Below are 16,402 nucleotides of genomic sequence, written 5' to 3'. Positions count from 1 at the left end.
TATACTATAGTTATGATACACTAAGATCACTAAAGTTTGGGTGAATTAAATCCTTGATGATATAGAAAGACTTTTTACATTCTTTTTCTCATCATCATCAGAGCACTCAATAAATGGTGGCTATCATTTTCTGCCAAATAGTGTGCAAAACATTCTGAATATATTATTTCATTTACATATCACAGCTATTCTTTAAGTTTGGTACTACACATCTTCTTAATCCATTCATCCATTGATGGACATTTAGGTTGTTTCCATGTCTTGGCTATTGTGAATAGTGCTGCAGTGAACATAGGGGTGCATGTATTTTTTTCAATGAAAGTGTTGTTCAGATATCTGCCAAAGAGTGGGATTGCTGGACCATATGGTAATTCCATATTGAGTTTTCTGAGGTACCTCCATACTGTCTTCCATAGTGGTTGTACCAATTTACATTCCTACCAACAGTGTGGGAGGATCCCTTTTCTCCACACTCTATCCAGCATTCATTATTTGTGGACTTGTTAATGATGGCCATTCTGACTGGTGTGAAGTGGTACCTCAGTGTTGTTTTGATTTGCATTTCTCCAATAATTAGTGATGTTGAGCATTGTTTCCTATGCTTCTTGGCCATTCATATATCTTCTTTGGAAAGATGTCTATCCAGGTCTTTTGCCCACTTTTCAACTGGGTTGTTGGCTTTTTTGCTATTAAGTTGTGTAAGTTGTTTGTATATTTTAGATTAAGCCCTTGTCAGCTGCATCGTTTGAGACTATATTCTCCCATTCTGTAGGTTGTCTTTTTTTTACGGTTTCCTTTGCTGTGCAAAAGCTTGGAAGTTTGATTAGGTCCCATTGGTATATTTTTGCTTTATCTTCTGTTGCCTTGGGAGCCTGACTTGAGAAAACATTTGTCCGCTTGATGTCAATGTTTTGCCTATGTTCTCTTCTAGGAGTTTGATGGTGTCTTGTCTTATGCTTAAGTCTTTAAGCCATTTTGAATTTATTTTTGTGCGTGGTGTTAGGGTGTGCTCCAATTTCATTGCTTTACATGTGACTTTCCAGTTTTCCCAGCACCAATTGCTGAAAAGACTGTCTTTTCCCATTTTATATTCTTGCATCCTTTGCCTTAGATTAATTGACTATAAGTGTCTGGGTTAATTTCTGGGTTCTTGATTCTGTTCCATTGGTCTGTATGTCTTTTTGGTATCAGAAATAACACACTGTCTTGATTACCATAGTTTTGTAATATTGCCTGAAGTTTGGGAGAGTTATGCCTCCTACTTGGTTTTTATTCTTCAGGATTTCTTTGGCAATTCTGGGTCTTTTATGGTTACATATAAATTTCTGCATTGTTTGTTCAGTTCTGTGAAAAATGTCATGGGTAATTTGAGAGGAATTGCATTGAATCTGTAGATTGCTTTGGGTAGCATGCCCATTTTTATGATATTAATTCTTCCAACACAGGAGCATGGAATATCTTTCCATTTCTTTGAATCCTCTTTAATTTCCTTGATTAATGTTTTAGAGTTCCCAGCATATAAGCCTTTTCACCTTCTTGATCAGGCTTATTCCCAGGTATTTAATTTTTGGAGGTTGCAATTTTAAAAGGTATTGTATTTTTGTATTCCTTTTCTAATGTTTCATTGTTATTATACAGAAATGCAACTGATTGCTTATGTTAATCTTGTATCCTGGTAATTTGCAGAATTTGTTGATCAATTTGGATAGTTTTTGGGTTGAATCCTTATGATTTTCTATATATAGTATCATGTCATCTGCATACAGTGACAATTTTACCTCTTCGCTTCCAATTTGATAGCTTTTATTTATTTTGTTTGTCTGATTGTTGTGGCTAGGACTTCCAATACTGTGTGAAATAACAATGGTTAGAGTGGGCATCCTTGTCTTGTTCCAGATTTTAGTGGGAAGTCTTTCAGCTTTTCTCCATTGAATATTATATTTGCCGTGGGTTTGTCACAAATGGCTTTTATTATGTTAAGGTATGTTCCCTCTATACCCTCTTTGGTAAGAGTTTTAATCATGTGGTTTTTTACTTTTCCTTTGTTAATGTGGTGTATGACATTGATTAATTTGTGAATGTTGAGCCATACTTGTGAACCTGGGATGAATCCCACTTTCTTGTGATCTTTTTTTACGTTGTTGGATTTGGTTGGCTATGATTTCATTGAGAATTTTTGTGTCTATATTCATCAAAGATATTGGTCTATAATTTTCTTTTTTGGTAGTATCTTTGTCTGGTTTGGGGATCAGGGTGATGGTGGCATCATAGAATGTCTTTGGCAGTGTTCCTCCTTATTCAACCTTCAGGAAAATTTTAAGGGGTATGAGAATAAGTTCTTCTTTGTATGTTTGGTAGAATTCACCCATGAAGCCATCTAGTTGCATACTTTTGTCAGGAGTATTTTTATTACACACTCAATTTCATTTCTGGTGATTTGTCTGTTCAATTGATTTATTTATTCTTGATTCAGTTTTTGTGGGATGTCTCTAGAAAATTGTTCATTTCTTCTAGGTTCTCAAATTTGTTGGCATATAATTGTTCAGTTTTTTTTTTTTTTTTTTGTATTTCTGCAGTGTCCGTTGAAATTTCTCCCTTTTCATTTTTTGTTTATCTGAGTTCTTTCTCTCCTCTTCTTGGTAAGTCTGGCCAGAGGTTCATCAATTTTGTTTACCCTTTCAAAGAACCAGCTTTTGATTTTATTTTTTCTACTGTTTTTTGAATCTCTATTTTATTGATTTCCTATCTGATCTTTGTGATATCCTTCCTTCTGCTGACTTTGGGTTTTGTGTGTTCTTTTTCTAATTATTTTACGTGGTAAGTTAAGTTGTTTTGATATTTTTCTTCTTTTTTGAGGAAGGCCTGTACTGCTATGAATTTCCCTCTAAGCACTGCTTTTTTGGCATCTCATAGATCTTGAATGGTTATGTCTTCATTATCATTTGTCTCATGGTATTTCTTAATTTCCTTTTGATTTCCTCATTGACCCATTGTTTTTTTAGTAGCATGTTGCTTAGTCTCCATGCAGTCAGTTTTTTCTCATTTCTTTTCCTGTGGTTGATTCCTAGTTTCGTGCCATTGTGGTCAGAGAAGATACTCGAAATAATTTCTATACTCTTAAATTTGCTGAGGTTAGTTTTATGCTCCATTATGTGATCAATCCTTGAGAATATTCCGTGTGCACTTGGAAAATTATATATTCTGATTTTTTTGTATGTAATGTCCTGAAAATATCAATTAAGTCTAACCTTTCTATTTTGTCATTTAGGATCTCTGCTGCCTTATTGATTTTCTTTTTAGAGGATCTGTCCATTGATGTGAGTGGAGTGTTAAAGTTTCCTACTATTATTGTATTCCCATCAATTTCTCCTTTTATGTCTGTCAGTATTTGTTGTAAGTATCTGGGGGCTCCTATGTTAGGGGCATATATATTGACAATTGTAATATCTTCTTCTTGAATGGATCCTTTTATCATTAAATAGTGTCCTTCTTTGTCTTTCTTGATGGCCTTCACTTTAAAGTCTATTTTGGCTGATATGAGTATTGCAACTCCTGCTTTCCTGTCTCTTCCATTGGCATGAAATATCTTTTACCATCCCTTCGCTCTCAATCTATATGTGTCCTTTGCCCTAAGGTGAGTGTCTTGTGGACAGCATATTGTAGGCTCTTGCTTTTTAATGCAACCGGCCACTCTGTGTCTTTTGCTTAGAGCATTCAGTACACTGACATTTAAGGTAATTATTGATAAATATGTATTTATTGCCATTTTAAGCCTTGTTTTGCAGTTGACTTTATGTTTCTCCATTCTTCTTTTTGTGGTTGGGTGATTTCCATTTATTTTATGCTTGAGTACTTTTCATTTTTTGTGAATGTAACCTTTGGTTTTGATTTGTGGATTCCCTATTTTTTAAGTGTGTTAACCCCTTCAGGTATCTGCTTGCTTTAGCCTGATAATCGTATAGGCTTACACACATTATTTAAAAACAAAAAAAAAGTAGATTTTCTTACCCACCTTCTCCACATTCTATGATTTTGAAGTCCTTTTTTTAGCATCTTCATGTTTATCTTTTTGCTGTTCCTTGTGCTTGTCATCACTTTTACAGTAGGGTTTTTGGTTTTTTTTTTTTCTTTTTCTTTTAGATCTGTATACTGGCTTATTTAATTGTGATTTCCTGCATCCTATTTCTTCTTACTTCTTTTCTATTTAGAGAAACCCTTTCAATATTTCTTTTAGAATGGGTTTAGCATTGGTGTATTCTTTTGGTTTTTGTTTGTTGGATATATTATTTATTTCTCCTATTTTAAATGATATTCTTGCTAGATAGAGTATTCTATGTTGCAGATTTTTTCCTTTCAGTGCTTTAAATATATCTTGCCACTCCCTTCTGGCCTGTAATGTTTCTGTAGAGAAATCACCTGATAGCCTTACTGGGGTTCCCTTATAATTAACGCTTTGTGTTTCTCTTGCTGCCTTTAGAATCCTCTCTTTAATTTTTGCCATTTTTATTATAATGTCTTGGTGTGGGCCTGTTTGGGTTCAGCTTGTTTGGGGCCCTCTGTGCTTCCTATATCTTGATATCTGTTTTTAGATTTGGAAAGTTTTCAGACATAATTTCTTCAAATATGTTTTCAACCCCTTTTCTTTTTCTTCTTCTTCTGAAAATCCTATTATGCATAAATTGGCCCAGTTTATATTACGCCATAGATCTCTTACATTGTCTTCATGTTTTTTCATTTAGTTTTCTGTTTTCTGTCCTGATTGGGTGATTGGGTGATATCTTCCAAGTCACTGATTCATTCCTCTGCATCATTCATTCTGCTCTTTAGTGCATTTAACTCAGTTTGCATCTCTGCAAATGAATTTTCTAATTTTTCTTGGCTCCTCCTTATATTTTCTAGTTTCTTTCTAAAGTAATCTGCATTACTGTTTATATCCCCTCTTAATTCTTTCACATTCACCCTTAATTTCTTCAGAATTTTCACTATCTCCTTTTTGAACACCTCAGTGTCTATTAGACTGCAGTGGTCTGTTTCATTTTGTGCTGCTTCAGGTGAATTCACTTGTTCTTTTAAGTGGGAATGGTTCCTGAGCTTCTTTTTCTTTCTTTTATTTTATTTTTTGTCTTTTGTCCTTTTAGGGCCACACCCACGGCATATGGAAGTTCCCAGGCTAGGGGCCTAATAGGAGCTGTAGCCTCTGGCCTACACCAGAGCCACAGCAACACCAGATCCAAGCCACATTTGCAACCTACACCACAGCTCATGGCAACACGAAATCCTTAACCTACAGAGCAGGGCCAGGAATCGAACCCACAACCTCATGGTACCTAGTAGGATTTGTTTCCACTGTGCCACAACAGGAACTCCATTCTGAGCTTCTTCATTTTGCTTATATTTTTCTTTTTTTATGAGTTTAGGGAAACCAACTACTGTATTCTTGGAGGTCTATTTCTATGAATGAGTGTCCCTTTTTATTTTGTGGGGGCTTAGTATTTATTTTTGATGTGGGATTTTGGATATTTGCTGTCTCTTTCTTCAATGTGAGTAGTATATCCCCTTGATAGGGTGCTGAGTGTGTTTCCAGGAAGAAGGAGGCAAGGGGCAGGGCCAGTAGTCAGTGCTGGTTGCTGGGTTCTTGTCAGTAGCAAGGACCTCCAGGAAAGTGGGCAGGCTACTCCTATTTGCAGGGCCCTGGGAAGTGGTATTAAGTCTCAGGCAGATTTAGGCAGTGCCCAGAGCATCTGGCAGAGGCAGATTGTGTGATTCCCAGGGGAGTGGGAGCAACAATGGGTGTTGCTTGGTCACAATGCCCTTCTCTATCATTCCCTCTGAGTTGACTGGGGCTGAAATTGGTGCCTGTTCACAGACCCCTAGTGGTGGCAGGCCATGCCAACCTCTGGAGTTAGAGATTACTGTGGTGATTTGCCCCCACCATCTGTAGACCTTGCAAGAAGCACCCCATTCCACTCAACCCATGCAGGAGGTGCTGACAGGCTGTTCCTAGTTGCAGAGTCCTGGGAAGTGACAGTGATAAGGCATGTGTGGGCTCTTCCCAGAGCATTTGGCAATAGAAGCAGCAGGACAGGTGTGTCCCCAGGGGAGTGAAAGCAACAATGGGTAGTGTTCAATTGCAGTGCCCTCTTTTCTGTGGACCTCTGAGGTGACTGGGTCCACAGGTGGAGCGTGTTCACAGACCCCTAGTGTTGGCAGGCCATGCCTCCCTCTGGTTTTTGAGATGACTGCTGTAGTTTGTCCCTACCACTTGTGGAGCCTGAGTCTCAGTGACCAGTCTCCACCCAAGCATCTCAGGCTGTGGTGTCCAGAGTGGTAGTACAAATGATTTGTGTGGCTCTCACTTTGTTTTGCCCTCCTCAGTCCAGCTGATGAGATTTTATTTGGCAATTTTGAGGTCCCTCTGTCTTGGCTGATCTCCCAGTCAGTAAGGCAGGGTGTAGGTTCATTTCCTCTTTCAGAGCTCCCTCTCAGGAGTGCTAGTCCCATCCTTATTCCTTTTCTGTCTCTCTTTTTTTTCTTTTGTTGTACCCAGTTATGTGGAGGGTTTCTTGCCCTTTTTGGAAGTTTAAGTTTTTCTGCCAGCATTCAGTATATGTTCTGCGTGAATCATTTTCAATGAAGATGTGTTTTTTTTTTAATGTGTTTGTTGGAGAAAGTGAGTACAATATCCTATTCCTCTGGCATTTTGATCTTGCTCCCTACTATCGGTATTTATTTTATTTTATTTTATTTTTGTCTTTTTGTCTTTTCTAGGGCCACTCCCCGTGGCATATGGAGGTTCCCAGGCTAGGGGTCTAATCAGAGCTGCAGCCACCGGCCTACACCACAGCCACAGCAATGTGGGATCCAAGATGTGTCTGAGACCTACACCACAGCTCACAGCAACACCGGATCCTTAACCCACTGAGCAAGGCCAGGGATAGAACCCACAACCTCATGGTTCCTAGTCAGATTCATTAACCACTGTGCTATGAGGAGAACTCTTACTATCTGTATTTTAAAGATGAGGTAACCAAAGTTGAGAAGTCAAGTATTTGTCCCATTAATTATTATATTCTACAGTGTCTAGACACTTGGAAATTAAAAGTAAATATAGATAGAAGTATTTGGGGAATAAATGTTGGAATAACAGTTCTTTACATTTCTCTCCTACTTCTGCCCTTTTCCATGTAATGAAATAAGGAATAAAACACAGAATGAAACTTCACTGAAATTGATATGAGAGAAGGACATTTATGGTTAATGTATAACAGTGAAAAATTTAACTAAAGATCTTTGATGAAGAAATTTTAAAGAGTGAACTTCAGACAACTTCCCACTAAAGGAAATTTTAAAAGGCAAACTTTAGAAAGAAAAGACAACTCCAAATGGGAAAGTCAGAGAGAAAGGGTGGTGGTGGTGGGGGGGGCGGGATAAGCAAAGACATTGTTTAAAATGTGAATCTATATTTTAAAAAATATTTATCAGGAGTTCCCATCATGGTGCAGCAGAAACAATTCCCACTAGGAACCATAAGGTTGTGGGTTCGATCCCTGGCCTTGCTCAGTGGGTCAAGGATCTGGTGTTGCCGTGAGCTGTAGTGTAGCTTGCAGATGCAGCTCGGAACTGGAGTTGCTGTCACTCTGTTGTAGGCCAGCAGCTGTAGCTCTGATTAGACCCCTAGCCTGGGAACCTCCATATGCTGCAGGTGCAGCCCTAAAAAGACAAAAAGACCAAAAAAAATTATCATAGAAAATAATAAAAATTTCATTGAATTTTTGGGTGAAAATTAAAGATAAAATAAAGATTCTGGACAACATTCACATATAAGATGGGAGTAACTGGATTTTAAAGTATTCCATAGTCATAAAATTGTTTGGAGGGGGAGAGTACAATATTTAATATCATTAGACATGTAAAAGATTATGATTTAAGGTGATAAACTAAAAGAATAGAGTAATACTGCCTAACTTCCAAAATAAAGAGAGAAAATAAAATATAAGAAGAATACAAGGGAAATAATGGTTTGAAACAATAAGGTAAATAGAAAACACAAAATGGCAAGGGAAAAATAAAGTCAAATATATCAATAATCATAATAAATGTAAGTGGACTAAAATTATTAATTAAAAGAACCAGATTGTCACTATGGCAAAGAAGTTTACATACTCATCAAAATCTGTCTCCATCTTTCCTTGAGTATGAAAAGATTCCACATTCAAGATGTATTAAGGTATGTCTTATTAATTATGTTCCAGTCAATGAAATGTGAGAACAAGTACTGCTTCCAGGTCTTTCTCACAAAACTCTCCCACACAGGCATTTTCACAATCTTCTGTCTTCCTCTCACTGACATAAGAGACAAAGGCACTACAGAAAGGCCATATGGAAGAGAGTCAGCATTATCATACGAAAGATAAATGGACTGTTGAATCTGTTATACATTTCTTACAGCAATTCAGTTTACCCTAATACAATCAAATTAGACCAGAAAACAAAATCCACTTATATATCTCTTAAGAGAGTCACACCTTAAATATAAGGACATAGGTATGTTTGAAAATAAAATATAGAAAGAATATTCCAAGGAATTACTGAAAAAAGGAAAGCTGACTGAGCTATATAAATATCAGAAAGAACAACAAAAAGCATTACCAGAGAAAAAGGCTATGACTACAAAAAGATAACTCCCATTTCTCCAAAAAGATACAAAATTTAAACTTTTATGTGGCAAAGTTAGAAAAAAATTAAAAACTTGTCATAACTAGAAGGGCAAATTAATAAATCCACCATTATAGTAGATGATTTAAAACACATCTCAATAATTGACAAAAATGGCAAGTTTATAAATGATTGTAATAACACAATAGTTCATATATCTAAAATCCAAGAGTTGAAAAATAACAACTATAGCTACTCTGTAAGCACAAAATCTTTATAAAAGATGGAGGTTTAATCTGTTTTAAATATCATTTTTAAAAGGAATTGAGTTCAGCTTAATAATATTTTGTTGAAGATTTTTTTTGCACATATGTTCATAAAGAGATACTGGTCTGTGGTTTTCTTTCCTTGTGTTTTTGTCTGGCTTTGATATCAGAGCATGCTAGCCTCATAAAATGAGTTAGGAAGCATCTTCTATCATTTGGAAAAGTTTGAGAAGTATTGGTGCTAATTCTTTAAATGATTGGTAAAAATCACCAGTGAAGTCATCATGACCTGGCCTTCTCTTTGCTGTGACGTTTCTCATTATTAATTCAATGCCTTTATATATTATAAGTATGTTCAGATTTTATTTTTAATTTTTTTAATTTTTTTTTATTTTATTTTCCCACTGTACAGCAAGGGGATCAAGTTATCCTTACATGTGTACATTACAATTACATTTTTTCCCCACCCTTTGTTCTGTTGCAACATGAGTATCTAGACATAGTTCTCAATGCTACTCAGCAGAATCTCCTTGTAAATCTATTCTAAGTTGTGTCTGATAACCCCAAGCTCCTGATCCCTCCCACTTCCTCCCTCTCCCATCAGGCAGCCACAAGTCTATTTTCCAAGTCCATTATTTTCTTTTCTGTGGAAATGATCATTTGTGCTGGATATTAGATTCCAGTTATAAGTGATATAATATGGTCTTTGTCTGTCTTTCTGACTCATTTCACTCAGTATGAGAGTCTCTAGTTCCATCCATGTTGCTGCAAATGGCATTATGTCATTCTTTTTATGGCCGAGTAGTATTCCATTGTGTATATATACCACATCTTCTGAATCCAATCATCTGTTGATGGACATTTGGGTTGTTTCCATGTCCTGGCTATTGTGAATAGTGCTGCAATGCACATGTGGGTGCATGTATCTCCTTTAAGTAGACTGCTATTCAACATAGTTTTGGAAGTTCTAGCAACAGCAATTAGACAAACCAAAGAAATAAAAGGCATCCACATAGGAAGAGAAGAGATAAAACTGTCACTGTATGCAGACGACATGATACTATACACAGAAAACCCTAAGGATTCAACCCAAAAACTACTTGAACTGATTAATAAATTCAGCAAAGTAGCAGGATATAAGATTAACATTCAGAAGTCAGTCACATTTCTGTATACCAGCAATGAAATATTAGAAAAGGAACACAAAAATACGATACCTTTTAAAATTGCACCTCACAAAATCAAATACCTTGGAATACACCTGACCAAGGAGGTAAAGGAATTATATGCTGAGAACTATAAAACTTAAGAAATCAAAGAAAATGTAAAGAAATGGAAAGATATTCCATGTTCCTGGATTGGAAAAATCAATATTGTAAAAATGGCCATACTACCCAAAGCAATCTACAGATTCAATGCAATCCCTATCAAATTCCCCAGGACATTTTTCACAGAACTAGAACAAACAATCCAAACATTTATATGGAACCACACAAGACCCAGAATCGCCAAAGCAATCCTGAGAAACAAAAACCAAGCAGGAGGCATAACTCTCTCAGACTTCAAGAAATACTACAAAGCCACAGTCATCAAAACAGTGTGGTACTGGTACCAAAACAGACAGACAGACCAATGGAACAGAATAGAGAATTCGGAAATAAACCCTGACACCTATGGTCAATTAATCTTTGACAAGGGAGGCAAGAACATCAAATGGGAAAAAGAAAGTCTATTCAGCAAGCATTGATAGGAAACCTGGACAGCTGCATGCAAAGCAATGAAACTAGAACACACCCTCACACCATGCACAAAAATAAACTCAAAATGGCTGAAAGACTTAAATATGCAACAGGACACCATCAAACTCCTAGAAGAAAACATAGGCAAAACACTCTCTGACATCAACATCATGTTCAGATTTTAAATTTCTTTTGGAGTCAGTTTTAGTAGTTTGTGAGTTTTAGGATTTTTTTTTTTTGCATTTCTTATCTAATTTGTTGGTGTACAATTTTTATAGTGTTCTCTTATAACTCTTTGTAAAAAAATTTTTGGTAAGGTCAGTTGAGATCTTACCATTTTCATTCTTGATTTGAAAAATTACAACCTTCTCTCTTATTTTCCTGGTAAATCTTGTTACAGAGTGAATTTTTTGTCAAACTCTTCAAAAAGCCAAGTTTTTATTTTGTTGTTTCTCTGATTGTTTTTCCGTTCTTTATGTTGTTTATTTTATTGTCATCTTTTCTATTTCCTTCTTTTTTGTTGGTCTTTAGTTAAGCTTACTATTTGTAGGTGCTTAAGATGATAAATTATATTATTGATTTAAGATCTTTCTTTGTTTTTCTTATATGTTTTTACAACTATAAATTCCACCCACGCAGTTTTTGCTGTATCCTATAGGTTTTGATGTGTTTTGTTTTCATTCTCACTTACCTCAAAATATTTTCTAATTTCCTTTCATATTTCTTTTGACCCACTGTTAACTTTTCTCATATTTGTAAATTTTCCAGTTTTACTTCTGTTATTGATTTCTAGTTTCATTCCATTGTGGTTGGAAAAGATAGTTAAGATGATACTAATCTTTTAAAATTCACTGAGACTTGTTTTGTAGTCTAACATACAATCTGTCCTAAAGAATATGTATATTTAACAATATATGGATATCTGAGAAAAATGTGTGTTTTGCCATTTTGGAGTGGAGTTTATTCTACACATATCTGTGAGGTCTGGTTGGTTTTTATAGTCATTCAAGTCATATATTTCTTTATTATCTTCTGTCTAGTTGTTCCGCTCACTGTTGAAAGTTAGGTAGTGAAGTCTCCACGTGTTATTGTAGAGTTACCTTTTATATTCTTCAATCCTGTACATTTTTTCTTCATATAGTTTGAGACTCTGTTATACTACATATTTATAGTTTTAATTTTTGACATATTGCCTCTTTTAATCAAGATAGGCATACCTTATTTTATTAAGCTTTACACTATCGCACTTTGCAGATACTGCAGGTTGTTTTTTTCTTTCTTCCTTCCTTATTTCCTTCCTTCCTTTTCTTTTCCTTCCTTCCCTCTTTTATAAATTGAAGGTTTGTGGCTACCAGGCATCAAGCAAGTCTATTGACCCACTGATGACATTTTTCAAACAGAATTTACTTCATGTTTAGATGTCACATTTTGGTATTTTTCATAATATTTCAAACTTTTTCATTATTATTATATTTGCTTTTGGTCAATAATCAGTGCTATTTGATTTTATTATAATTTTTGTTTTGTAATTTTTATTTTTTATACAATTTTTTCCTACTGTACAGCATGGTGACCCAGTTACACATACATGTTTTGTATTTTTAAATTCAGGCATATACATTGTTGTGTTTTTTTTTTTTTGTCTTTTTGCCATTTCTTGGGCCACTCCCACGGCATATGGGAGGTTCCCAGGCTAGGGGTCTAATCGGAGCTGTAGCTCCCAGCCTACGCCAGAGCCACAGCAACGTGGGATCTGAGATGCGTCTGTGACCTACACCATAGCTCACTGCAACGCAGGATCATTAACCCACTGAGCAAGGGCAGGGATCGAACCCTCAACCTCATGGTTCCTAGTCGGATTTGTTAACCACTGCACCATGACGGGAACTCCCTACATTGTTTTTATAGACATAATGTTTGCCCACCTGATAGGGTATAGTATAGTGTAAACATAATTTTTATCAGCACTTGAAAGCCAAAAAAATTCATGTGACTTGCTTTATTGCAGTGCTCTCTTTATTGTGGTATAGTGTGGAATCAAACCTACAATCTTTCAGAAGGATGCCTATATGTAATATCCTTCTTTGTCTCTTACACCCAATTTTTACTTAAAGTCTATTTTGCATCATATCAGTGTAGCCATCCCATCTATTCTTTGATTACTGTGGAATAGAATATCTTTTCAACCTATTTGTGTCTTCCTAAGATGAATCTCTTATATATAGCATATGGTTGAATTATATTATTTTGCTATTCTATCAATCATGTCCTTTTAATTGGAGAGTTTAATCCATTTATATGGCAATCTGCCAAGTAAAGTAATACTTAAGTTACAGAATTTAGTGAGGAAAATGTTTATTTTCAGAAGATATTATGAAAATATGTGGCTCTTATATAGTTAAGATTATACCTAAGGAGATTTTCTCTAAGGGAAATTAATAATTAAGAATTTGCTTTCCATACCAGTTTTGCTCACAATTGCTATTAAAAATAAGATAGTATCAAAAAGTCCCCATCTTTTACTACCCCAATATAAAATGAGTACTTGATTGGTCACCATAAAATTCAGTCAAATATGAGGCTTCTTTAAAACACAAAATGGCATGTAGTTTATTTAAATGATATGATTATGCCCTATAATGCAGGGATAGAGCGCTAAAATAAGAACTACTCTTTTTTTTTTTTTTTTAGAATTTCTACTCTTAACAAGCTTAGCTGTATTTTTATTTCAACCTCACAAAAAACATGCAAAGCAGTAATATCATCACCATTTTACACATAAAGAAACTAAGCCTTAACGAGGCAAACACACAGTTTGATAGAAATCAGAATGATAAAATTCAGAGAACCAGTTTATAATCTAGACCATACTGGTTGCTTGACTTTCACAAAGTGATTTTTTTGAGCCTCATTTCTATACCCCTACATATACAATAAGAACAGCAAACTAATTTAGTAGAACTGTTCTAAAAATTAACTAAAATTTCCATGAATGTCCTGATATATGAGAGGTACTTAGTAAATTATTATAATTATTATCAGAGCAGCAGAGAAAGTATTCAATCCCAGGTCAATTTACCCCAAAGCTTTTTCCAGTATACAATTTTGATTTTTTGCTTATAAACAAAACAAAATAAACAAACAAAACCCCCATTTTTCCTGCATCACAAGATCACACAGGTGATGGAGAGATCACTAGGTTTTGCCATTGCAAAAGTGTACCCTTTCCTTAGCTATATCTTATGGAATTAAAATAACTGTATATGCTTGAAATATTAAGCTCTCCAAAAACTCAATCCTTGTTCCATAAAAAGAGGCTGTAATAAGATTTTCCTTGGCCATTTAACAAGGCTATTGTAGGTATGAAATAAATTTAAGAAAACTGAGAGTTCCCGCTGTTGTGCAACAGGTTAAAGACCTGGTGTTGCCACAGCTGTGGTGTATGTAGGTTGCAGCTGTGGCTCAGATTTGATCCCTGGCTTGGGAAATTCCATATGCTGCAAGTGTGGCCAAAAAAAAAGGTAAGAAATGTTAAAATACAAGGAATATAAATTTATAGTACATAGAATAAAGGATAATTATGATTATATAATTATGTTTTCAATTTATGAAAATTATACATTTTCACTTAAATATGAACTAAACAAATAAGAAAACCAAAACAGAAAGCATTTACTTTACTAAGTGACTAGTTTTAAATGTACTTAGCTAATGATAGTAGTCACACTGAGTACTTACGGGTGCAGATACTGTTCTAAATGTTTTACATGTATGTGTTCATTCGATCCTATGCACATATTCTTTTAAAAACCTGAGTGTTTAGTTTTCCCTTATAAAATACTAATGAAACTTAGTAAGAGTGTATTATTTGTAGCATGCATTGTCTTGTTGCATCTAGGTAGATAATTTTAGGAACCAGAGTTGAGTCTAATTGACTAGTCATACTGAAGTTACTTTATAAATTGACATCAAAGGGGCACCTTTCTTTACATGAGCCAAGATCCTTTGCATTCTCATTCTAGAGTCTATCAAGATAGATGCTGATAGGTCACAGAAAGGTTTTCCAGATATATGAAGCAACCATTTGAGAGCTTCGCCAGTGTTCCCACTGTCAATTTGTTTTAATGACAACCTTCTGGCTGAATAACAATGAATCCCAATCACAATGAAATTTATCTTTAGGATAGCAACCACAGGCTTAAAGTTTGAGTCACTTTAAAAATATTAGGTTCTTCAATTTGACTAAAATTTATATTATCAGAGGTAAGGTATTAACATTGACTACCAAACATGATTTTTGTAAGTTATAACTTATAACATATAAAACACTTAGAAAAAAACATTTCTAAATGTAATTTCACTATAACAGAGGTTAGAGGTACTTATTCATACTTAGACAAGTCCCTGAAGGTCACATGAATTACTTTTCCTGCACTGAGAATATGGCCTCTTTTAACTCAGCAGCCCAGAAAATCAAGGCCATGATTAAATCTACTATAGTCACTCCAAGGACAAGATATGATTTAGTAAATTTTTAATAGGGTAAAAATATAGGAAGTCCTTTCTCATTATGCCAATTGAAGCTATATTTTCATTCTTGCCTTAATAATTTCCTCTATGCCCACTTGTTCCTTCATTCATGTTTTGGATTTCCATCATGTGTGGTATACATACAAATATCTAAATGCTGAGAGGTTCAAACAGAAATTCAGTGCCCTTCTTTTTAGAGATCTGGTGAGGCATAGAAACAGTTGGCTATAATACCACTGTACTCTCTTTATAATATGATTTTGCATTTCTTTGATATGAGTTCAATGTTGAGAGTTCTAACTTAGGAATCATGGCATATCAATGTTAAATTGTTTTGTTAGCAGACAAAACTGCTTCTGTTATGGCTCTTAACATTTGCTTGTGTCATTAATACTAACTTACACATATTAGTTCAACTGTTAGTCTGCAAGCACAAGCTGATTCATTTTTTTATCTCCTAAAACAAGTATCCTAAGTTGTATTGGAGATACTAAAAATTGATTTAATCAATGAAAGAATGAAAATAGAAAATCACTGAATTTCAGGTTAAATTTGTTGCTAGTAATATAATATTAATTAGTATTTCTATTGATCTTCTTCAAAGATCATTTTAAAGTATATAAATTAAAATTTTAATTTATCACATTTTCCTATCATCAAGCTCTAAATATTAAATATTTCTCCAGCTTGAATTTACAGTGCAATTGCTATTAGTAAATAATTGATCAAAACACACCTATATTGCAAATTTGGGAAAAAAATAATTATGCTCAAGAAAAAATTTGTTGATATCTACGTACAAGATGGATGGCGGATTATGGCACCTAGGTGATAGGACAAATCCTTTATATTTCTAGTTGCTCTTCTGTTTGATATCTGGACACCATTAGACAACATGCAATACTATTCAGAATGGATAACAAGTATATCTTTCTTTTGTTTAATTTTGTTTTGTTTTGTTTTAATCCAAAGTCTACTCATTTTATTTAGGGCTAATAAATTATTTAAAACAATTTTGCACCAAAAAAACTAATCAAAATTTTGTGAGAATAATTTTTTAGATGGAACAAACACGGTAAAAAATAACACATAAATCTCATTGATATGGGGGTATGACTTACAGATCTTTTCATGAAAAATAAAAAGTACATTTTTTCCAAAGGTAATTCATTTATTTTTTCATCCTTTCATAAAATCATAATTAATTTTTCA

The 16,402-nt window shown here is 34.6% G+C and overlaps 1 long non-coding RNA gene across 3 annotated transcripts in view; it reads right to left on the bottom strand.

The window, feature by feature from the left end:
• The window catches only part of LOC102165284, a 329,937-nt gene that overhangs the window by 111,614 nt on the left and 201,921 nt on the right, over positions 1-16,402 (bottom strand). The window contains exon 4 of one of the 3 annotated variants that reach the window (XR_002346118.1): positions 7,783-8,364. The exons of the other annotated variants lie outside the window; for them this stretch is intronic. This is a non-coding gene — a long non-coding RNA (uncharacterized LOC102165284). Of the gene's footprint in view, positions 1-7,782; positions 8,365-16,402 lie in introns of those variants that run through there. 3 annotated transcript variants of the gene reach the window in all.

The sequence above is a fragment of the Sus scrofa genome, chromosome 1 (assembly GCF_000003025.6).
Source record: "Sus scrofa isolate TJ Tabasco breed Duroc chromosome 1, Sscrofa11.1, whole genome shotgun sequence".
Taxonomy (NCBI): Eukaryota; Metazoa; Chordata; class Mammalia; order Artiodactyla; family Suidae; genus Sus; species Sus scrofa.
Note: the sequence above shows the minus strand (reverse complement) of the source record. Positions and strands in the feature narration are given on the sequence as shown.